The following is a 25,616-nucleotide window of genomic DNA, read 5'->3' as shown; positions in this document are numbered from 1 at the left end:
CAGAGCCAGACCCTGTCTCAAAACAAAGTGGAATTGATTTAAAAAAAAAAACAAACCTGCTTGCTTAAAATTCGACACTACTGTTTCTGAAGTGATAGTATTTTTTAAATTTTTTAACGTTTATTTTACTTACTTTATATGTAAGAGTAACATGTGCTATTAAACCACTGAACCATCTCTCTAGTCCCCTATTTAAAAATTTTTAAGATTTGTTTTTTAATGTTAACTGTGTGCCACACAGTGGTGTAGGGTGTGTGAGGACAGGTGCTAGAGGAGCTCAAAGGCATTGATTGGAGTCATTGATTGGAGTCACTCGCTCGGGAGTTCCCCGAGGCTGGGGAGCTGTCCATCCTATGTGCTAGGAACTGAATACCCATATTGCGGAAGAGCAGTATGTGCTTTTAATCAGCAAGCTAAGTAATCTCTCCAGCCATGTAATAAAGAAAACAGCAGCAGAGCAAGAGCACCTAGCCTTAGAGTACGCTAGCAGAGTAGGCAGCTGCAGGCCATCTGAAGCTCTGCATCACCAGTCCTTAGAGGGGGTCTAGTCGGTGCTTGATGCAGCTCCTGCAATGGCCTTAAGTCTTCCCTCCTGTGACCGGAAGGCTCAGGGTATCTTCACTCAAAGGCAGGACTGTGAGTCAGTTACAACACAATTAATAGTTCAACATTCCTCCTTCTTGAATGAAGACGTTGGAAGGTAGGGTTACTACAAACCTCATACTTCGCTCAACATATTGATAAGTAAACACTTTTCAATATTTGGGGTCGTGCTACAGATTTTAAGCTGCCTTCTTAAGCACTTACAGCGAACTTATTGATCCTTGATGTGTGGCCACTCTGAATGGCACAATCAGGTATTCAGTCTGTTTGAACATTGGTGAGAGAGTCTTTTCTTCCAGGAATCCACCACAGCGCTTTATGACATGAAACTGACAAACCTAAAGGAACAGAGCAGATGTTGTAAAATGTCTTTGAACTCAGTGCTGACCATTAGGACTGTGAATGGTGGTTAGGTATTTCACCCAGCCTGGTCTGCAGAATGAGTGCCAAGAAAGGCAGGCCTACACTGAACAACCTTGTCTTAACCCCCCAACCCCGCCCTGAAAAAAGATTGCTTCCTGGTAGAATTATTGTCCTGTATTTAACTGTCTCAACACATCCAATTATTAGTTACTTTCTGTTGCTGCGGTAAAACGCAATGACCAAAAGCAGCTTATGGAAGAGTTTATTCGCCTGTGGTTCCAGGATGAGGCCACCATGGCAGGAGGCATAATGTCAGGGACTAGAAACTGACAGCTCACATCTTTAACTGCAAGTACAGAGCAGAGAGAGTGACTGGGAATGACAGAGGCTTTCAAGTCTCAAAGCCCACCCACAGGGACATACTTCCTCGAGCAAGGCTGACCCTCCTAAGTATCCCCCCCACCCCCCAGTAGTGCTCTAACCAGGGTGCTGAGTGTTCAGAGGCCTGAGCCTGGAGGGGAATTTCTCATTTAAACAAACACAACCATCCTGCCTGGAGTTCTTTTTGTTTTGGTTTGTTTTGGTTTGGTTTTTGAGACAAGGTTTCTCTGTGTAGCCTTGGCTGGCTTGGACTCACTTTGTAGACCAGGCTGGCCTCAGACTCACATCAATTCACCTGCCTCTCCCTCCCCAGTGCTGGGATCAAAGGTGTGCACCACCACCACTGACTTCCTCCCCTTCTCTTTCTATGGGATTTCTAAAATGCCAAGAATGGCATGGCTGTTGTAGGAAACTTTATTTATTAAGTGGATTAAAAGTAAACTGTATCTTTCACTGGCTTTCAAAATTAAAGATTTAGATACACGCTCCACTGGCCCAGACTCCAACCCAGGAGGTCAAGTGCTGGAAATTGTCAGATGTCAGATGTCTATACTTCCGACCCAGAGGTTTATCTGTGCTTTCATTTTGTTTGCTTGACCCTGTAGGCAACATTCCTGCCTCAGCTGAGGCACGCTGAGAGAACAGAAGCTCACCGCCACACCTGGCTTTCTCCTGTAGTTTTGCTCATATTCTTCTAATGTGGGTGTCCCATGTTTATTTTTAAACATACCCACTATAGCTTTTCCCTCACAACATTCCATTGTTTCTTGCAAGTATATAAATTGACTTACGTATCATCTGCTCACAGTGCAGAATGTATAGCTATTGCTTGCATTCTGATTGGCTCTTGGATAAGCTCTGGGTGCAGTGCGAATGCTATGATACTGTTAACTGCTGGCTAATATTTCAGAGCTGTTGGGGATTTCAGCTCTCTAAAGACTTGACTAGAAATGGCTTATTTGGGACATATTTGTTTTTTTGTTTTTTTGGTTTTTTTTTTTTGCTGGAATTCGTTCTGCAAATTCCTGTTGAGTTCCTCCGAGTCACACTTTGTATAAGTTAGCAGAAACACATGAGGCTGTCCTTAGTTTTCCTCTCATAACCTTTCCCCCCCTCATAGCTTTTCTTTAAAGCAGTTTTCAGTGTGATGGTTGTTAAAGCATTAATAAGGAAAAGCCACTGCTGCCAAGCTGATGACATTCTGAAATAGCATTTCCCTCGGAGAACTAACTATCCTGCAGAGGTCATTTACTAGCTCTGGGTGTGTATGTGTTAAGGGGAAAGCCACTTTGTGGACACACCCTGCTGAGTAACCTGCTGTGCAGTGTACTCTCCTCAGGCCGCTTTTAGACCTGAAGGATCACAGCAGGCAGAGACAGCATTTGTACAAGAGGGAAGCAGCTCGTACCGGGAGGCTATAAAGACGCATGCCGGCATCGAAGGCTCTAGGGCGCAGAAGGGAAAGGAAGTGTTAGACCCAACTTGATAACCATGGAACACTGGACCACATTTGGCTAAGGATGGACCCAGCTCTTGAAAAAGCATGACTCTTGAACACTGGACATGGTAGTTCATGCCAGCAATCCCAGCACTCAGGAGGCTGAGGCAGGAGGATCATGGCAAGCCTGATCTACATAGTAAGTTCCAGGCCAGCATGGGATATAGAATGAGACAATACCTAAAAAAATAAAATAAAGAGTTTCAACAGAAAGGTCTTACACACAGTGTATGTATATTGTATGCACGTACATGTTTGTAGTTTGAGTGACTGGCCTTTAGAAGTTTCTCTTCTATGAAAGGCCAACTTTGGCTGGGGACAAGGCTTGATGGATGAAATGCTTCCTGCACAAATGTGAAAACTCCAAAACTGATATAAAGTGTGCCTGGAAACTGCCAAGAAACCTAGCACCAGGGAGGCAGAACCTTAAGGCAAGCTGGTCAGGGAAGATTAGCTACAGTTGGAGAGCAATGGAGGTTGATGTATACACACACACACACACACACACACGCATGCACGCACGCACGCACGCACGCACACACACACACGCACACAGAGAGAGAGAGAGAGAGAGAGAGAGAGAGAGAGAGAGAGAGAGCACACTTCTCATACATAGAAACAAACAGGAAGGAGGGAAGGAAGGAAGGATGGTCATCCAAGTACAGGCTGTGGGGCTCTGCCACCTACATACAGCAGACACTATGTTGAATACTAAGTCCAGATGCCTTTAGTAGATCATAACTTTTTTTTTTTTTTTTTTTTTTGGTTTTTTGAGACACAGTTTCTCTGTGTAGCCTTGACCATCTTGGACTCCCTTTGTAGACCAGGCTGGCCTCATAGCTTTTTGTTTTAGTTTTGTTTTGTTTTTCGAGGCAGGGTTTCTCTGTGTAGCCCTGGCTGCCTTAGACTCTCTTTCTAGACCAGGCTGGCCTCTAACTCTGCCTGCTTTGTCTCTTGAGTGCTGAGATTAAAGGCGTGTGCCACCACACCCAGCCAGAGCATAGATTTTTAAATTTATTATTTTAAATTTTGCCTTCTAGAAAATATAGCAGAAAATCTATTTTAAAACACGGAATAAGCTGGGAGTGGTGGCACACGCCTTAATCCCAGTGCTTGGAAGACAGAGGTAGGCAGATCTCTGTGAGTTTGAGGCCAAATTGGTCTACAAAGTGAGTCCAGGACAGCCAAGGCTACACAGGGAAACCCTGTCTCAAAAAACAAAACAAACACCGAATAACTAATAAGGATAAAATTGGAGTAGATTTCAATTTAAGAGGGAAAAATCTGTCTAGGAACTACATTAATTCCAGAAACCAGAAACCCAGAGCACAGGGTTCCATTGCAGTTGTTAGCAGTAAGTTTTCGCTAAGAGGTTGTTCGGGGCGCAGAAAACTGGAACCTCATGGTTCTGTTTGACAGTTTGCCAGCTGGAATCCCGGCCAACCAGATAACTAGTGTAGCAACACTCTGTCCTCTAGGAGTCTGAACCTGAGCCAGGCCTTAGAGGGAAGTCTCTCTAAGCATGCTCTTGCCCATCTGAGAGTGGAGGGTACCACTGTTGCATGCTGTACACAAAAGTATTCCAACACAAGACATTTATGGATGAAGTCCTGATAGTATTTAATATTGTAGTACTAATTTAAATTTTTAACAGAAAACCTCTTTGCCGTCTTTTGTATTGTGTTTGGAAGTGGCCGAATACAGCTGGAGGGACCTCAGGGGTGTGTGTCAGGCAATGGCTATAACCCTCTTTCCATCCTACCAAAATTTCCTTGAGGAGAGATGAGGGGAGAACGAGGCTAGGGTACAAAGGGAAAGGGAGGATGGAGAGATCCTACACTCCATCTTTACTTATTTGCAATTCCTAGATATTGTCATGTGTATTAAGGTGAAGAATCTAGGCCTCATCTCAGCCTTCCTTTCAGGAATGACGCATTCACCTGGTCAATGTCATCACCGATCCAGTCAATCAAACCCAAAGCTTTGTTACCATAACTGACTCATTCTCGCTTCTCTACATGTCTGGATGTCACTGAATTTCAGGTTTAGTTACTAATCGTATCTCCCTGCCTAGTCATTTGCCTTCAGTCCTCTCCTTTTCAGACTCAATCACTTCATGGATAGCCACAGTACTAAATATCTTACCTATCATTATTTATAGCACCCAAATATTCTACCACTTACCACTCACGGGGATAAATATAATTAAAAGGACATACAATAATAAGTGTTGGTAAGATTGTAGAAAACTGGGAACCTGTGTCCATTGCTTTTAAAGGCGGCAGCCATGTTGCAAGACAGTTTAGTACTTCCCACTTTAAAAGAAGAAGAAAGTGGCCTGTGCTTGTAATCCCAACACTCAGGAGGGAGAGGCACGCAGATCTCTGTGAGTTCAAGGCCACCTGGTCTACAAAGCAGGACAGCCAGGGCTATTATGCAAAGAAACCCTGTCTCAAAAAAAAAAAAAAAAAAAATCCAAGTGTGGTGGTGTATGCCTTTAATCCCAGCAGAGGCAGGTAGATCTCTGTGAGTTAGAGGCCAGCCTGGTCTACAAAGCCACGGCTATTATACAGAGAAACCCTGTCTTGAAAAAATAAAATAAAAATACGTACATACATACATACATGCATGCATGCATAAGGATTGAAAGTTCTTGCTCATAACAGTGACACTGTCAAATGACCCCAGGTGTTTTAGCGTTCCTGAGAGTCCAGTTACTTCAGCCTGGCGCATGCCTTCAGAAGCTGGCACTAATCTGAGTACTGTTTTGGGCTATCCCGGAGTTGTTCCCAGTGCTCAGGAAAATGGTACATTAGCCATTTTGCAGAAGCTCTTTGGATTCTGTTTTGAATATTTGTAATTCTCCCAGGGCTCCCTTAAGCTAGCCCCACCCCCAGCCTGCTTCACATTGTCCTGCTCCTCCTCTTCCTTAGGCCCCCTTTCTCTCTCAGTTAACTCTACCCTACCATTAAAACTCTAAATTTCTTCCATGTTCTACAGCACTCAAGACTTCTACCGTTTCTTTGACTGATGGGTTAGGTTATGTTTTCAAAGTATTTTCCCTTTCCAGGTAATCTTTTTTAAAATGCATATTAGAGAAAGGAAAGTTCCAGAACACAGGGACGGCCTATTGTAGGGTCTTCCCTTTTCCATAGCAGCCAGCGCACTGCTTTCACATGGTGTGTACAGGGTAAATGCTACAGATTAACTTCCTGTTTCATCTCAGTAAGTGGGAGGGCTGAAGTGAATGACCCTCAACCCTGCCTCCCATAGACTCACCTGGAGACAAAGTTCTGCCATAGTCCAGCAGGTCAGAGTCTCTGGGTGCAGGACTCATCCTTGCACTGAGATGCGGTTCTTGCAGGCGGCAGGGGACTGAGCCCAACAGATGAGACAATCTAAATCAGTGGTTATGAAACCTAGCTGATCACCAGGATGGAGGACCAGGGTACTTGGGTGTTTCAAAGTGCTTTACACAGATGGTTTTTTGTTTTTGTTTTTGTTTTTTGGGGGCGGGGCATGGGGGAGACATTTGAAAGTGTCTTTGATTAAAAAAAAAAAACTTTTAATCTTAATTTTTTAAAAGCAGCAATGTAATTAGGCCTCTGGCCTTTTAAAACAGCACATCATATCTTTAGGAATAAGTGTAGATGTCCTTATCCTATTTGCAAACTAAAAGCAAGCAAACTTTGTCTTCCCTAGGCTGGTAAACATTCAGCAGCTTACCCTCGCAAGACTCTCCATGTCACGTGGTCCTGTTCCACTACGGTGCTTGGAAGCAGGAGATGGGCTCACACATGGTCAACAGGACATGATCAAGGAGGAGCAGTGAGGGACAGCGCCGCCGGTAAGGCAAGGGGCTTGATGGTGGGTGCTTGACTCAAATGGGTGAGGTTGTTGCAATTACATGGTTACTCTCTCCCTTATCTTCAAGTCCAGGTCACTCTGTGAATTATGACAATTAACTAAGCAAGCAATGGACACAAGGATTAGATTATTAAAGATAAATCTCTAAAGTTGTAAGACTTTTTATGTCTGTCTGCATTTTTCTGGATTGTTGTTATTTTTATAGAGGGTCCTCATCAGATCCTTAATGTCTGATTCTTTCTAAATATGAAGTAAGAAGCTGGGCATGGTGGCACGGCACACACCTTTGATCCCATGTGGGAGGCAGAGGCAGGTGGATCTTTGTGAGATCGAGGCCAACCTGGTCTATAAAGAAGAGTCCAGGACAGCCAAGGCTACACAGAGAAACCCTGTCTCGAAAAACCAAAAAGAAAAAGAAACGAGGCTTCTCATATAACCAAGCATGGAGAAGTGAAATGTTATCATGTCATCGCACAGCACCCCTCTGTTCCCTGCAGCCACTTCCTCAGTCTTGTCAAGTGAGCTGTGTTTGCATTTCCTTGTTGGTCTGACAGTGAGTGGAGCCAGCCTTGGTAGTTGGCATCAGAGCACTAGCAGAGAACTAGGGTGTGACAAGCAGGTCTGACAGGGCATTCATACCAGGTTCTGAAGGTACAAAGCAGGCACTGGGTGGAAGAAAGTCCAAAAACTTCCTTGTGTCGTTAAAGTTGATCTTAATAAAGACCAGATTGATTTTAATGCACCAAACTGCTAGTAAGTTTCTCAAACAAAGGGTTCTTAAGAGAAAAAAAATTTACTTGTTTATTTGTTTACTTGGGGTGGCATTCTATATGGTGTGTGTGTGTGTGTGTGTAGGTCAGAAGACAACTTGTAAAAATAGGTTCTGTCCTTTCACCATGTGGGTTCTGTGGCTAGAATTCAGGTTGTCACCCTTGGCAGCAAGCGCCCTTACCCATCTTCTTAGCCCTAAACTAGGTTTAGGGGTTTGGGTTGTTGTTTTGTTGTTGTTGTTTTTGTTTTAATTTATTCCTGTCTGTCTGTCTGTCTGTCTCTCTCTCTCTCTCTCTCTCTGTGTGTGTGTGTGTGTGTGTGTGTGTGTGTGTGTGTGTGTGTACTCACCCTCAGGAATCAGTTCTATCCTTCTGCTGTGTGGATCCTGGGGATCAACCCGAGGTTGTCAGTTCCACCAGCAGAAACCTTTACCCACTGGGCCATCTCTCTGGCAGCAAAGTAAGGATTCTTTATAAAAACCATTTTCATTTATTTATATGCATATATAGAAGAAAAATATTTTCCCCCATGGAAAATAAAACAAGAATGCATTCTGGGCCAGGTGGCGCACACCTTTAATCCCAGCACTCTGGAGGCAGAGGCAGGTAGATCACTGTGAGTTCGAGGCCAGCCTGGTCTACCAAGTGAGTCCAGGACAGCCAAGGCTACACAGAGAAACCCTGTCTCAAAAAACCCAAATAAAACAAAATGCATTCTGCACACACCCTTTCCTGTCCTAGAAGCCAGCTGAAGTGGTAGGGGTGGGGGTGTGTTGTGGGAGAGCACAGACGGTCAGATAGAGAAGAGGAAGACTTAGGCAGTTTCCCCTCTGCAACTCTTAGCAGGTAGGTGAGCTTCAGTGTATCTTTATGCATTCAGCATAGTGAATCCTCCAGAAAGCTGGTGGCTATAATCTGCCCTCGTTCTCCGAGCTGGAGGATGTAAGCACACACTCTGCCACCTGATACTTCTGAGTGGCTGACCTGGTTCCATCCTTTATAATGTCCTCAGTTAACCCCTGTGGCTTCAGAGGCCAGTGCCTCTGCCTAGATTACCTCTTTACCCTAGGGGTTTCAGGTCTTTGCAAGGGAACTCTCAGAATGAAAAAAATTTCCCCTTGATTGTTAATATTCTTAGACTTCCTCTTTCCCTGCTCACGTTGGAAAGTCTTGGGTCATTATGAACAAAGCATGCTTTTACACTTTTTTCCCTGCTCCCTCACTGGTGGCTCACATCATGTGGGTGCCAATTGTGGCCACTCATTCTGCTCCTGCCCTCCACATGAGAACTGAGAACTTAATATTTCAAGATGGAATTTTTATCTCTTCGGTGAGGTCATAGCATTACTCAGAGATTCTCTTCTTGGAGGTGGAGGATGGTAAGAAACGGAGCATACATGTTCATGGAAACGTGTAAGAGGAATAACTAAAATGGATTAGAAGTGGGATGTGCACTGTTTGGGAGCTGGCTTGCTGAAGAGTCCTTTCCCTTGACCCCTTCCTCCATCTTAGCTCATACTTGCATTTACCATTGGACCAGATCAGCCTAGGACTTAATTGTCAGTAGTAAATAATCCTAGAGCACATTTGAGTACATGTATTAAGGGTGTGTCTAAGGTCTTTAAGCTTTGCTTTACTTCCAAGTAGGAAATAATGGACAATAATAATAGGATTGTGTTGGATACTATCTGTAGGGTCAGGCACAATGGAAGTTTCCAGTTTTCTACTAGCAAATGTTTTATTGTTATCACTGTTATTGTACTTAGTAATTATCACTAATCATAATGGTTCCTTCAGCTTTATTTTGTTTAATTCCAGTATTTCTTTAATTAATTCTTTATGTGTATGAGTGTTTTGCCTGCATGTCTGTGCATAACATGTATGCCTAGGGCCCTAAGAGACCAAAAGAGAGGGTTAGAGTGACAGACAATTGGGAGAAGATGTGGGTGCTGGGAAATGAACTGAAGTCCTCCGGAAGGGCAGCGATTGCTCTTAACTGCAGAGCCATCTTGCCAATATCACACATCAGTATTTCTCACTGTATGTAGTCCTGGGAATAGACTCCAGAGCCTTGATCATGCTAGGCATGTGTTTTGCTACAATGCTATATGTTCACTTGTCTTTAAGATTTTCTTTATATGTGCATTGGTGTTTTGCCTGCATGTGTGTCTGTGTGAGGAAGTCAGGTCCCCTGGAACCAGAGTTACAGACAGTTGTGAGCTGCCATGTGGGTGCTGGGAATTGAACCTGCTTCTCTGGAAGAGCAGCCAGTGCTCTTAACCCCTGAGCTATCTCTCCAGGCCCATCTTTAAGCTTTTTAAAATGGGAGTTTATTGTAAAGCATTTCTTTTTGGTTTGTTTGTTTTTGTTTTTGTTTTTGTTTTTCGAGACAGAGTTTCTCTCTGTAACAGCTCTGGCTTTCCTGGAACTTGCTCTGTAGTCCAGGCTGGCCTTAAAACTCATGGAGATCCACCTGCCTCTGCCTCCCAAGTGCTGGGATTAAAGGGGAGTGCCATCACCGCCTGTCCTGTACAGTGCTTCTTCTGCACCCATCAAATACTGGGCATACTTCTAGGACACCGATAAAAATCTTTGTCTTGGTGAGTTTAGGATTCTGAAGGAGAGACAAACAAAAGGTGATAATTTTAAGAAGACAGGATTCTAAATATCAAGAAGTACAAATCATAAAATAAAGGATAGAGTTGGGATGATGTTACATGGCTTTCTCAGTTTTGTTTTGTTTTGGAGGCTGGGGCAGAAGGGACTGTTTGGGTCCAGGAGGCCAGAGCCTGAGCACTGTTGCAAGACCCGACGTCTTTTTCCCCCCTTGAGACAGGGTTTCTCTGTGTAGCCCTGGTTGTCCTGGAACTCATTCTGTAGACCAGGCTGGCCTTGAACTCAAAGATCTGCCTGCCTCTGCCTCCTGAGTGCTGGGATTAAAGGTATGCTCTACCTCAACTGGTCTTAAACACACATATACAAATAAGAAAGATGAAATTAAGCATGATTATGAGGTAGTAATTGATGATGATTCAGGAATCAGAGAAGTCATGTTGAGAAAATTAGATAAAGGCATTGAAGCAAACCATGAAGTTATGGGAACAAAACATTCTCAGTTATAAAGAAAAGTCACAAAGAATCAGAGAAAATGGTTTCAGAAGAAGCCAAAGAGAGCCAGAGACTTATTACTTACACAGCTTACAGAAGTCCCACCACTAGAATGGATAAAGAAACTGTCACACATTTACACTATGGAATACTACTTAGCTATTAAAAACAAGGAAATCTTGAAATTTGCAGGCAAATGGATGGAACTAGAAATGATCATCCTGAGTGAGTTACCCAGAGCCAGAAAGATACACATGATTTATACTCATTTATAATTGGATACTAGCCCACCATGGATGTCCTCTGAGAGACTTTTCATTCAGCAGGGGATTAGGACAGATGCTGGGACTTGCTGTTGGGACCCCAAGTGAGAGAGGTATGGGAGAATGGGGAAATAGAAGGATCCAGTGGGTCCTGAAACCTTTTACAATAAGACCATCAAGACTGGCAGATCTGGACCCAGGCGCATACTCAAACTACTGTACCAACCAAGGACAATGTATGGAGTAAACCTAGACCCTCTATTCAGATCTAGCCAATGGACAATGCATTCTACACAGTTGTATAGAGAGCGGGACTGACTCTGACATGAACTCTGGTGCCCCCTAGTTGACCACTTCACCTTGGTGGGGAGGCCCCATAGCACTCAGAGGAAGGGGAAGCAGACTAGCTAGATGAGACCTGATAGGCTGTGATGCTATGGTGGGGGAGGAGGTCCCCTCCTGTCATAGATCTAGGGGGAGGGGAATAGGGTGAAAGAGGGAGGGGGAAAAGGGAAGATATAAGTGAGGGGATAGCAATCAAGATGTAATGTGAATAAATTATTTAAACTTAAAAAAAAAGAAAGAAGGCCCACCACTAAATATTTGTACATCTCCACAGGTAAGTGGGAAAGTCAGAGGGCAGGGTCTAGGTCTTGAAGGACAAGAGGGATTTGGATAGGTAACAAGCCTGATACCCTAGTATGGAGAAGAGGAGGGCAAACTTTATGGGATGTAGTGTATTGGTAATGACTCTGAGGACAGGTGGAGATGCCATGCTCCACGGAGCTCCTGTGGGGAGATGGTGAGAGAACAGGTGGAAACAGATAAAGGCTCAGATCAACCTAAAGACTCCTGCACGATGCCCTGTGGATGCTGAGCAACAAGTGCCACAGTGGATGGCAAGGTGAACCCAGATGCAATAGGATTTTGGCAAATTTAGAAGGTATGGGAGTGAAATTGAGGCCCTGCATTATGCTAAGTGATAAGAAGGAAAGGGAATGTGGGTGATCTGGGTGTGGTGGGGTATGCCTTTAATCCCAGGGAGGCGCAGGATCTCTGAGTTTAAGGACAGCCTGCTCTGCAGAGTAAGTTCCAAGACAGCCATCAGCCATGGCTACACAGAGAAGCCCTGTCTTGAAAAAACAAAAAATCAGAAATCAAACAGACAAAAGAATGGAAGGGGAAGTAGATTTCCTCCAGTAAGAGAAGAATCAAGAGGATTTGGTTGCTAGTTGCACACAGGGCATGAGATGAGTTCAGAATTTCCCCCATCTGGTTCTCCAAGGACAATTGCGGCACATTTGAATTCAAAATTCACATAAGTTTTGAAATGAGCTGAGTAAGTTTCCAGGAGTCTCTTAGCCATATATTGAAATCCAAGTAAAAGACAGAAGAATGTCTGGGATTTTTTTTTTAAACCTATATCAATGACATTTCCTTCTTTAAATAAGTCATCTTTCCTGCTACAATAGTTTGAAAAGATAGGGTTGGGGTTTTTTTTGTGATGTTGTTTTTTCTCAATTATCACTGAGGGGGCATGGCATGGATTTTTAATTGGCCCCTAAAATCATTGACCCTCTGAAGACAACTCTCTGCTGTTCTTGACAAGGTTCCTATTACTAATCCAGGTTTAAATCTCCACCTAGATTTAAAATTAAAACTTCAGTGTTTCCCCCTTACAAACCATTCCTGTGACCCAAAGCATGTAGTCATTTGTCTAACAAACCTTACCAATTTGTCCTTTGCATCTTGGGACAGTTTGTTGTTTGTCTGTTACTGGCATGAGGTCATGCTATGTTGTATGGTCTGACTTCGGTTATCCTTCTGCCTCAACTTCTAAGGCGGCTTGACTATAGGTCACCATATTACCTTCCTGACAAAGGACTTTAAAACAAAAGGAGATAAAACAAATCATAGTGTTCTTTCAGTCTACAAATGATTTTCTACCTTCTGTCCATTTGTTGTTTTTAATTTTTTAAAGGTTGTGTTACATTTATTTTGCTTAGCGTGTGCACGTGTGTGCAAAGGCGCACAGGCATGACAATAATGCACTACCTTTGCAGGTGGGTCCTGTTAGGACTCTGCTCCAGTTGGCCTGCCTGTGACGTCATTGCCTCCCTTCCACCGGGCGCGGGGGGCCCTAGCTAAGATTATAAAAAGATAAACCCTCTTCATGGCTCACTCTCTCCCTCTCCGCCCCCCTCCACTCTCCAGCTCCCTTACCCTTCTTCCTTCTTATCTCTCTCTTCCTCTGTTTCTGTCTCTCTCTGGGGTACCCCTCCCCCTTTTCTTTCTCTCCCCATGCTTACATAATGAATCTCTTCATATCGTATCTGCTGTGTGGTGCATATTATATTTCATAAAATTGATGTAACAGGACTTATCCCTCTACCGTGTGTGTGGTGAGATAGAAGTCATTGGGTTTAACTGCCTATCTTTTTTTTTTCTTTCCTTTTTTTTTTGGTTTTTCGAGACAGGGGTTCTCTGTGTAGCCTTGGCTGTCCTAGACTTACTTTGTAGACCAGGCTGGCTTGGAACTCACAGCGATCCGCCTGCCTCTGCCTCCTGAGTGCTGGGATTAAAGGCGTGCACCACCACGGCCAGCTTAACTGCCTTTCTTGTCTATTGAGTTGTCTTGCTGGCCTTGTTTTTAGTTAAATTTTTAAAAAAACAAAATATAGCCTTTTAGTCAATGGACAGCAGAAGTGTATTTGGGAGGTGTTGCCTGTCTGCTTTCAAAACCTTCATATTCTCCTCTTCTCTGCACCCTGGCCTGGCCTGGTTTGAGCTGTGGCTGAGCCGTGTCAGCAGAGCCTGTTGCTGGTTCTCCAGACTAGCATCTGAGGCCTGTTTCTCAGGGGCCTGAGCACACGGGCACTGTCACAGGATTCAGCCGAGAAACTTGGCAGGCCCTACGCTCTCAACTGGTTGGGCAGCCGTTGTGCATCACTACGCGTCCACATGCAATGCTTCCTTTGCAGTCTGAGCGAGTAGAGCACACGAAAATAGAGCAGTGCTGAGAGTCGGCTCCGCGGTTCTTGTGTTTCGGTTTCCTCTTCCAGTGAAGTGTCATTCGCTTCTATTGATCTCACGGGATATTTTAAGCAGAAATGAGAGTCTTGGTGAAACACTTCGTATTCTAAAATAGAACCACAGGGCCAGAGAAGGTTCCGGACATGCTTACTCATCATGCTAGGCTTTAACCTATCAGATTTGTTCTCAGTATGAAGAGTTGTTACCCTCTTAGTGCTGATGTTGGGAACAGGCCGGTAACAGGTTTCTTGCAGGATTTCTGATCCTGTAGCAAATGTTTGATTTGTATTTAAGGTTTTTGTAATTTTTGATTAAAAAAAAAAACTGTCCTTAGGACCCACCCCCTCCCCACCCCTCTTTTTTTTTTTTTTTTTTTTTTTTTTTTTTTTTTGAGACATGTTTTTGTGCGTGTGTGTGTATTCTTGAGTGTCCTGGTCTCATTTTGTAGACCAGGCTGGCCTTAAACTCAGCAGAGATCCACCTGCCTCTGCTTCCTAAGTTCTGGGATTAAAGGTGTGCACTACCACACATGGTGTCTGTCCTTCATGGTTTTTGTTTGTTTGTTTGTTTGCTTGGATTGGTTTTCCCTTGTGTAGCCTTGACTGTCACGGACTCACTTGGTAAACCAGGCTGGCCTCGAACTCTCTGTCTCACGAGTGCTGGGATTTATTACAAGGGTGCGTCACCTGTCTTTAGGTCTTAATGATGGTTTAGACTTAAAAACAACTTGGTATTTATCTTGAATATTTACCCAAATGAACTAAAGATTGTTGTATCCACATAAAAACCTGCAAATATTATGACAGCTTTTTATGTATGAATGTTTTGTCCTCCTATACATATGTGCACCCTGAGCATGCCTGGAGCCTATAGAGAGCAGAGAGGGTGTTGGGTTTCCTATAACTGCAGTTACAGACTATTCTGAGTTACTATGTGAGTGCTTGAATCCCAGGTCCTCTGCAACAGCAGCCCGTGCTGCAAGCTGTTTAGCCATTTCTTCAGCCCCAGTTTATAGCAGCGTTATCCACAACAGGTAGTTAACAGTGTGAGTCCTTAAGACTTTTTAAAGACATCCTGTTATTTTCCCCTCCTTACTCCTTCTGTTTCTCTTTCTTTTCCCCTCCCTAATTAGAGCCCCCCTTTCTCATTTCCTTGATTAGGTCACCTGTACCCTGTTATTTCCCCTACATTGCTCCACTACCCCAGCAATGGTCCCTTTTTACTTTCCTGGTTTCTACAGTTGCTCCAGGATATGTACTCAACTCTAAAGATTCAGAGCTAAAACTCTAGAGTGAGAGAGAACATGTAGCATTTGTCTTCCTGGGTTTGGCTTCCCTCATTTTGCTTCTGCCTCCTAAATGCTGGAATTAAAGGTGTGCACAGTCATTCTCCTGCCTCTGCTTCCCCAGGGCTGGGATTAAAGGTGTGCACCACCACAGCCAGTTCAGGCCCTTTTTTTAAAGGTAGCATCTCATGTGATCCAGGCTGGGACCCTGTATCTGAAGATATATCTCAATCCCTGGCTCTGTGGCCTGCACCTCCCAAGTGAAAAGATACCACTGCACTTAGTTCTTTCTTAAACTATTGAGTTGGAATACCTAAATTTTATATTTGCTGCACTTTCTCTGGGAACAAAAGGATTTTTAAGGCTCATGTTATAGCTTACAGTCCATGCATTTGGGGTTGTGCTATACTCATTACTATTTTCAGATATTTGTTTGTTTCTTTTCTTTTTTTGTTGCTGTTTTTGTTTTTGTTTTGGAGGCAGGGTTGGTTTTCCAAGACAGGGTTTCTCTGTGTATCCTTGGCTGTCCAGGAACTCGCTCTATAGACCAGGCTGACCTTGAACTCTGAGATCCAACTGCCTCTGCCTCTGAGTGCTGGGATTAAAGGGGAGTGCCCCACCCCCAGATCAGATATTTATTTCAAACTTTTGCTTTTTTCTTTGACTAAAGAGTTCCTTAGGAGGCCAGGCACAGTGGTGCATGTCTTTAATCCCAACACTCGCAAGAGGCAGGCCGGTCTATCCTAGAGGCAGTGCATTTTGTTTTGTGTCTTCATTACACAGTCCCCTATGTCAGCCTCAGATGAGCTGTCGCGGCTGTCATCTACAGTCCTAGCTAGCAATCAGGAGGCTGAAGAGAGGGGTGAGGATGACAGGCAGACAGACATCAACAACGGGATAACCCGCCCTTCTGCTGGGATTATAGGCATGTGCCACCATACAGCCAAAAACAAAAGGATGTTTTGTGTGCTAGGTGGGCATGGTGGTGCATTTAACCTGGGAGACTGAGGCAGGCAGATCTCTGAGTTTGGTGTCAGCCTAGTCCACATAGTGAGTTCCAGGACAGCCAGGACTACATGGTGAAACCTTGCCTGTATGTGCGCATGGGGGAGAAGGGGGCAGAAAGAGTAAGCTAGCGTGATGTCCATCAGCGCTAATAATTCCTGATTGGCATAACGACACTGCAGCCTGCACCTGACATTCATAGCTACAGACCTGGCTGGCGTTCTCAAGAACCTGGACATTGGACACATTTCCAAGGCTTGAATCTGTTTTCCCAAAATTGTAATCCTGTTTACTCTCAGTCAACTCTAATCATTGTTTTAGACTACATTGACTTTATTCTAGGTCAACAAAGCTAAAGGGGTTTCCCTTTCCTTTCCTAAGGAAGTCTTTCTTTCTTTCTTTCTTTCTTTTTTGTTTGTTTTTTGAGACAGGGTTTCTCTTTGAGCCCTAGCTGTCCTAGACTCACTTTGTAGACCAAGGTGGCCTCAAACTCAGACAACTATCCCCTGCCTCTGCCTCCCTAGAGCCAGGGTGTCACCATGCCCACCAGAATAATATATTTATTTTCCTATTTTGTTTGAAATTTTCCTTTATGCTTACATTCTGTGATCTTATGAGGTACTTCTATCAGTTTTAATTTGTTCCTGGCTTGTGACTCCCATCCTGAAACAGGCTTTAGGAAGTTGAGCTTATTTCCCGGAAGGTCGGTCATAGGAATGTGACTACCCCCACCCATGCCCCAGGGAGGTGGGAGAGGCCCAGAATGATGATGAAGGCACCTCCCTCAACCCCCACCCAGTCTATTAGCATTGGTGGAACTGGAAGTCTTATAAGGGCCCTAAGCAGCAGTGTCCTCTAGCACGCCACCCCAGCTGAGAGGGGGGAGTCTGTGTGGTCTCCTGAAGAAGGTAAGGAAGCTTCAAGCCCCTTCTCAGTCTACACCTCTCATCCTCATTCCCCTTTTTTTTTTTTTTTTGAGACAGGGGTTTCTCTGTGTAGCCTTGACTATCCTGGACTCACTTTGTAGACCAGACTGGCCTTGAACTCACAGAGATCCACCTGCCTCTGCCTCCCAAGTGCTGGATTTAAAGGCGTGCACCACCATGCCCAGCCTCATTCCCTTCTTATAGTCTCTTAGTAGACAAGGGACAGTTTATTGAGCCTTATGACTTGCTCCAACAAATGAGTCAAACCCAGGGAAAAGATATAGCGGAAGTCTTGACTGTAGCCTGTTGGTCAAAGCAAAGGAAAAATGGTGGAGGCTCTCAACTGTGGAGGCTCTCAACTGGCCTGTAAGGGGTCACGCCAGAGGGGACTGTTGGAGGCCTGAACTCTTGCCCTGAGATCTGATGTTCTTGTCCAGGTATAGACTGGTATTGGAACTGAAATGAATGCTGGCATGGCGGCCTATTCCTGTGCTTGTGAGACTTGGAAATTCTAGGCCAGTCAGGTCTACATAGTCTATCTCAAAGACCCGTTATACCCCACCAGTCTGTATCCTGAGTTCCTTATTGATGGGGAGAGGTGTTCACACGTGTGGTTCACATAAGATTCCTGTGTTGATTGTGGTGTGAAAACAAGGGAGAAATAGGCAGTTGGAGTTTGGTTTTTGCAGCATAGGTAGTTTTGGACTTTGCCCCTATTCACACACCCTGAAGGAACTTAGTTTCATCTATCACAAGCGTGTAGTAGATGAGGCGAAGTTGAGGCCACTAAGAGCGTATCACCAACGTGCCTGAAGTTGTTCCCTTTCCCTTTACGTCCTTGTCTAGTGCAGGTACATAATCTGGTTATGTGTAATTCTCTTGGCCCTTCAGCCCACCACGCTGAGGCGCGCCTGGATCACTCTTCTGTGAGCCTTACCTGTAGGAAATTGAGTACTCCTGTGCTAGTGAGACCTGTCAGTGAAGCCAGCATAGGTCCAGCCATGTTGTGGGCGGATGGGACACCTGCTGCCTTTACCTACTGTGGAGCTTGCATCTTGCCCCGTCCATCCCTCCCCTTGTAGCTAGCTGGACAGTGGACAGCCTTTCTTCTTGGGAAGACAGCTTGTCTGGATGAGTGGACTACATGTGGCCAACTCAGATACCACATGGCATCTGCATGTCCTTTCAGCTGCTGTACGCACAGTGTCTGAGGCCTTTGGCTGCACAGTCTGCTGTGAATTTTTTTTTTCTTACTCCAACTGAAGTTTCCCAAATAAGGGGTGATGAGGGAGCTTTGTTTTCTGTAGTGTTCCCTAGCTAGCTTTAAAAAAGAGCCCATGATCAGACTCTGAGTGGTGTGGATTCATCTGCACTTTCTAATTTTTTCCTCCCAAAGCAGGGTTTCTCTGTGTAGCCTTGGCTGTCCTGGCCTCACAAGAGATTCTGCGTGCCTCTGCCTCCCAAGTGCTGGGATTACAGGCGTGCACCACCACGTCCAAATACAGATTGAGGTTTGAGGTTTTCCAGACAGGGTTTCTCTATCTTGGCAGTCCTAGGCCCGCTTTGTAAACCAGGCAGGTATCCACTTGCCTCTGCCTCCCGAGTGCTGGGATTAAAGGCATGCACTACCTACCATGCCCGGCCCAAGTAAAGTCTTTCTTTCTTTTTTTTTTTTTTGCTTTTTTTGTTTGTTTTTCGAGACAGGGTTTCTCTGTGTAGTCTTGGCTGTCCAGGACTCACTTTGTAGACAAAACTGGCCTCAAACTCACAGCGATCCACCTACCTCTGCCTCCTGAGTACTGGGATTAAAAGTGTGTGCTACCATAGCTGATTTAGATAGTCAAATAAATTTTCAAGGAAATGCTTTGTGGTAAATATGAAATCCTTTTAGCACAGAAAAGAGTAAAGACTTAAAATTATTGCAGGTGCTATGACTCAAAGTACACTGGTAAGCATTTCGGCCACAGTTTCCATGCCTGTGTCTGCATTAAGAAGAGAAAGGGCTGGAGAGATGTCTCAGAGGTTAGGAGCACTGTCTGCTCTTCCAGAGGTCGTGAGTTCAATTCCCAGCAACCACAGGGTGGCTCACAACCATCTATAATGAGATCTGGTGCCCTCTTCTGGCCTGCAGGTGCACATGCAGGCAAAACACTGTAAACATAAAAAAGAAAAAAAAAAAGGATCTGAAATGATTGTCCATGGTTCAGCCCTGGTGTGCATCCACAGCTGGAAGAGTCCAGCTGTTTTCTCTCCTGGGGAAGTCACTAAGACTATTTTGACCTGGCAGTATTAAGTAGATTTTCAAGGCAGGCTTTCTCTGTTGTAGCTTGGCTGTCCTGGACTCACTTTGTAGACCAGGCTGGCTTGGAACTCACAGAGATCCTCCTGCTTCTGCCTCCTGAGTGCTGGGATTAAAGGAGTGCACCACCACCACCTGGCTTAAATTGATTATTATTATGGGAAATGGTAGGAAATGTCCTTAGCAAACATTGAAACGGGCAGCATTAAATTGAACTTCCCAAAACTCCTCACTGGGAGTCTCTGGATTCCCCCTTTTAAAAAAGTTTCTAGTTAACTTTTCTTGCCTTAGGTATAAAGGGAGTAAAGACCAGTTTGATTTTTTTAACCATAAGTTTAGAAAACTAAAGGATGTCTTCACTTGGTCACTTTGTTTTATGAATCTACTAGTTGTAGGAAAGTTTTTGAGCATGCCCAACTGACTCCAGGCAGAGATTATTACAGTGAAGTGACAGCGGAATACCTGGCAAGCTGGTAGTGTTGCTAATGAATCCTAAAGCCCTGGGGTAATTTAGCATGAATTTTCTTCTTTGCTAGCTGCCTGAACTTTTGACATGGTGACCTGGCATAACAAAGAAAAGACAGCAGGACACTTGATGCCAATTAAACCAGCCCTCCTCTATGGAAAGCTCAACTCTTAGCAAATCCACTCTCAAATTCAAGTGTTTAGAGCCAAGAGAGGCTAATGGGCAAAGCTAGTACATTTTAGCATCTGCTAGGGGAAAATGTGTGCCAGTCTAATATTTCTTCTTTGAGGCCGGTCTTCTCAGTAGCACTAGCTAACCTGAGACTTGGTCTGGAGACCAGGCTGTTCTCAACTATCTCTGCCTCCCAAATGCTGGAATTAAAGGTGTGTGTCACCAAGGCTAAGTTTTTAATAAGTCACAATTTGCATATAATAAAAAATGTTTCTTACATGGTATGTGTGCTTGGGTAAAGTCTGGATTTCTGGTCCACTCACGATGGCTGTTGATTTCAGATATAAGTTACAGAATTAGGACTATTTTTGTTTTGTTGGGTTTTTTTTGTTTGTTTGTTTGTTTTTTTGAGACAGGTTTCTCTGTTATCCTGGCCAACTCACTTTGTAGACCAGACTGGCCTCGAACTCACAGCAATCTGCCTGCCTGCCTCTGCCTCCCCAGTGCTGGGATTAAAGGTGTGCGCCATCTCCCAGCTGAAATTCTGTTTCTTAAGAGTTTGTTGTTTTTCTTTCTTTTTTGTTTTTTTTGTTTTGTCTTGTTTTGTTGTTGTGGTGGTGTAGATTCATCTGCATTTTTCTTTAGGTGTTTTGTTTTGTTTTTTTATTTGTCTCTTTGTGTAACAGCCCTGCCTGTCCTGGACTCACTTTTGTATACCAGGCTGGCCTCGAACTCACAGAGATCAGCTGCCTCTGCCTGCCACCACTGCCTTACTGAAAAACAGAATTTTAAAGAGCCCGTGGTCAGGATGGGGATAGCTGGGGGCAGTGAATTCTGCATGGATAATTATAAAGTTGAAGCAATGATTGGAAGCTAGAAGATGACAATGCCCCACCCACAGCAATCTGGACAGACAGCAGGGACCTCAGAGTCCTGATGTTCCGATATGGCCAGGGAGTAGCCAGGAAGAATAAGCATACAGTCGTTACTGTATGTTTTTTGTTTGTTTGCTTTTGGTTTTTCGAGACAGGGTCTTGGCTGTCCTGGACTCACTTTGTAGACCAGGCTGGCCTCGAACTCACAGCAATCCACCTGTCTCTGGCTCCCGAGTGCTGGGATTAAAGGTGTGCGCCATCACGCCCAGCTCATTACTGTATGTTTTAATTTACAGCCAACATGTCAATTGACTATTTTCAAACTTTTGACAAGGGAAAGTGTTTGTGATTTTTATTTATTTTAAATAAATTTAGTTTAGGTTTTTTTCTCACATAATGGAATGGAAGCCATTTTCTCCCCACCACTCTCCACTATCATTTTTTTTTTTTTTTTCTTTTAGTTGTTTTTTCCAGATAGGGTTTCTCTGTGTAGCCTTGGCTGTCCTGGACTTTGTAGACCAGGTGGGCCTGTCTCTGCCTCCACATGTGCTGTGATTACAGGGGTGTGCCACCATTCCTCGGCTCCCCCCACTCTCTTGATCCACTCCTTTCTGTCTCTTTAGAAAACAAGCAGGATTGCTTCTATGGGATAATAATAAAATAAGATGAAGCAAAGTTCACATTTTATTGGACAAAACAAAGAGAAGAAAAAAACCCAAGAAAAGGTGTAAGAAACAATCATGACCTATATGCTAAGGACCTGTAGAGTAAAAAGAAAACGATAAGAAATATGGTAACGTTTTTAAAGCCCCCCCCCCATATGATAAGAAAAAGGTATAGTTTTGTTTTTTTGTAAAGCCCTGACATGGGACAAGGAACCCCAAAGCTGCTGCTGAATTCATTTCCTGTTGGCCATCTACTGCTGGGCATGTGGCCTATCCTTAAGAATTTTTTCTTCCCCAGTAAGACCTCCTAGGAGAAAACTATAAACTTGCATGCAAGTGCCAATTGGTGATAGCTTCTGGATTAGGGATGGGAGTTGTTTGTATCCACTTCAGCTCTAGAATGCGCCCCCCACCCCATCCAAGTGTAGGCCATGTGCACACCGCGTCAGTCATACGATCAGGTTGATTACTGGTACTTTTTCTCTTGGTGTCCTCAAACCCCTCTGCCACTTTCAGTCTTTGGGGGTGAAGGAGACCTCACATTTAGGGCTGAATGTTCCAAGGTCTCTCTCACTGTCTGCTTAAAGTCTGCTGTGGGTTCCTGTGTGTGCTCCCATCTGCTGAAGCCCTGGCATGCAGAGGTGAGGGCTCCTTGTAGGTACCGGCTCACGTGCTGAGTGTTATGCTGTCTTGAGTAATGCGACCTTGACGTCAGCTGTGGAGAGCGGCCCATACTCTTGGGCACGGCCTGGGTTGTTCAGAGGTTCCTACGCAATCTCTTCAGCCAGCAACTTGGTTGGCTAGAACCCCATCCCACTACTGAAAACCTCATGTGTGGCGAGAGGCTGTTGGTGCTCTGTCTGCCCTGTTATTTGGTTATTTCATTTAGATGACCTTTATTATTTTTTTTTAAAAGATGTTTCTGCTGTATTGTTTTCAAAGTGGCCTCGATGGCCCTTAATTTGAGCTGTCTTCCCATATTCTCCCATCCCCCTCTTCCCTCCACTCGATCCTCCCATTTCACCCTCCCCATCCATCCATAACAAATCTGTTCTATTTCCTTTTCCTAGAGAGATCTGTCTGTCACCCTCTAGTCCCTTACTCTATACTTAACCTCTTTTTCTATAGATTGCAGCTTGGTTATCATGGCCTTAACCAGCTAAGGATCCACATAAGCAAATATATACCATATTTGTCTTTCAAGGTTTGGGTTAGCTCACTAGGATGTTTTTACTCATCTGTTGAGGGCCATCTAGATTGTTTCTAGTTTCTAGCTATAGTGAGTATAGCTACAGGAGCATGATTGAGCAAGTGTCTCTGCAGTAGGATAGTGTCTTTTGGATGTAGGCCCAAGAGTCATATGGATGGATTTTCAGGTAGATCAGTTCTCACCTTCGTAAGGAGCTGATACTGCTTTCCATACTGGATGTACAGTTTGCACTGTCACCAGCAATGGAGAAGTGTTCGATCCCGTCATCCCACATCCTTTCCAGCAGGAGCTGTCACTTACTTGTTTTATTGGTTTGAGCCATTCTGACATGTGTAAGATGAAAGTTGAATTCTCTCTTTAGAGAATTCTGTTAGATCTGAACCCCATTTGTTTTTATTTTTGAGACAGGGTTTCTCCATATATAGCCCTGGCTGTCCTAGACTCACTCTGCAGACCAGGCCAGCCTCAAACTCACAGCAATTCCTCCTACCTCTGCCGCCCAAGTGCTGGCATGAAAGGCATGCTCTACCACATCCAGCCTATACCCCACATTTTAATAGTGTTATTTTTGTTTCCTTGGTATTTAGGGTTTTTTTCTTTTAGTTCTTTATATATTTTGGATATTATCCTTCTGGTTTTCTGTTCGGAAAGTCTTCCTGTGCCAGTGTATTCAAGGCTATTCCTCACTTACCCATTTAGTGTATCTGGTTTTGTGTTTAATCCATTTGGAATTGGATTTTATGCATGGTGATTAGTATGAATCTCTTTGAATTTCGCCTATGTGCTACTGTCCAGTATGACCAGCATCATTTGTTTAAGATGCTGTCTTTTTCCCAGTGTGTATATTTCTGTCTTTATAAAAAATGAGGTATGGATTTATGTGTGGGTCTTATTTAATTCCATTGATCAGCATGTCTGTTTTGTGCCAATATGCTGTTTTAAATACTATAGCTCCATAGTACAACTTGAAATCTGTGATGGTAATATGTTGTAATAAAGATGTAGAGGTGACCTACACTTATTATATATCATGGTGCATCTCTATATATTCAATTTTTAATTGCTGAACCAGCAGTGAGCTAAATGCTAACAGATTCTGATATTATTAATGCTATTGAGGAATATCCTGTCTCAGTGTTTTATAAAAATTACTCCCAAATTGTCTTTCATTAATGAAGAGCTGAACAGCCCATTGTAGAACATGGCTGCTCTAGTAAGAGATCACATCTAAAGACCTAGTTCTGTGTGATCCAGCTGGAATACAGACATAACTTTAATCCCAAGAGACAGAAGCAAACAGAATTGAATTTGAGGCCAGGCAAGTTTCATGTAACTTAAAAGCTTAGGTCCAAGTATGGCGGTACACACCTTTAATCCCAGATAGGCATGCAAATCTGAGTTCTAGTCAGTGCTGTTGAGGCAGTTAAGTCAGAGGATTGGAGAAGCCATGCAGTGGAGTTGAATTCATAGCAAGCAGTTCAGTTTGTGGAATTCAGAAACCAGAGAGTAATACAGGGACAGGTTAAAGACAGGAAAAGGTAGACACAGGTGAAGACTTATTCTAAGTCATGGAATGAGAAGGAGCCAGAAGATTAGAACACATTGTTAGTTTGAGGCAGAGCAGAGTAATTCAGTCAGAGGTGAAGAGAGAAGCCAGATTGAGTCAGTCAACATGGAGAAGAGTTTTGAGCCAGAGAGCTGAGTTGAACCAGCTAGCCAGAGTTTAGAAAGAACTAGAAAGGGTAAATTTAACATTAAGTCTCAGAGGCCAAAAGCATTCTAGGCCTAGATTACATTATATGGATGCTAGAAGTTTCTAGGACTAGGCTTAGGTTATCAGAAGCAGTAAGCCAATATAAGACTATAGTTACTACAGGCAAATATCACTTTTACAGCTTATACCTAGGAGGAGAATTGAGGCAGACAAAGAGCCCAAGCCTATATCATGGCCTAAAAGCTACTACAATAAAACTGGGCACAAACCTTCATTTCACACCTGAATATGGCAAACCAGGAGGAGGAATAAAGTCCCAAGCACAGGCAAGAGTCACAGTCATCCCCTCCCCTTATTGGGAGTCCCACAAGAGTATCAAGTTATATAACCATAAGGTAAAATGCAGAAGGCCAATCTCGGATCCATACAGGGTCCATCACACTGAGCCCCTATGAACCTTGCTTAGTTGATTCTGTAGCCCATGTTATTGTGGTATCCTCAACCACTCTGGCTGCTACAATCCATTCTCGAGATCTTCTGAGGTGTTCCCCTGGCTCCGCCTAGTGTTTGGTTGTTGGTCTCTGCATCTGCTCCCATTAGTTGCTGGATGATGCTCTTCTGATGACATTTGGGCTAGGTGCTGGTCTATGAAAATAGCAGAATATCATCAGGAATTATTTCATTGATTTTTTTTTTTTTCCGCTAGTAGTGTTTGGTTCTATCCTGGATCTCTGGGCTTTCCTGCCTCTGGCTCCTGCCCACCCAGTGTCAGGAGTGGGTTTCTAAGTGGACTAGTCATAGGTTGGCCACTGCCACCCATGCCACCATTGCCCCAGCATGGCTTGTAGGCAGGGCAGATGGTAGGTTGAAGTTTTTGTGGTTGGGTTGATGTCCTGGTCCCACTGCTAGAAGCCTTGCTTGGTTATATAGAATGTGGCCAGCTGAGGCCCTGTGTCCCTCATGTTACTAGGAGACTTTGCTAGGGCCATTCAGATTCCAGGGAGTCTCCACAGTACTGAGTTTCTATGTCATCCATTCTCCCATAAACCCATGAACCATCAAATTCCAGTCACCCAATACTCTCCTGTTCCATCCCCACCCACCCCCAGTCCAC

General features: G+C 44.1%; 1 protein-coding gene across 1 annotated transcript in view; it reads left to right on the top strand.

Annotated features, from left to right (window-relative positions):
- Positions 1-25,616, top strand: part of Tet2 (tet methylcytosine dioxygenase 2) — a 78,133-nt gene that overhangs the window by 24,473 nt on the left and 28,044 nt on the right. Inside the window, 1 exon segment of the mRNA XM_051166021.1 lies at positions 6,548-6,692. The gene's annotated coding sequence lies outside the window, so the exon portion shown is untranslated.

The sequence above is a fragment of the Acomys russatus genome, chromosome 23 (assembly GCF_903995435.1).
Source record: "Acomys russatus chromosome 23, mAcoRus1.1, whole genome shotgun sequence".
Classification (NCBI taxonomy): Eukaryota; Metazoa; Chordata; class Mammalia; order Rodentia; family Muridae; genus Acomys; species Acomys russatus.
Note: the sequence above shows the minus strand (reverse complement) of the source record. Positions and strands in the feature narration are given on the sequence as shown.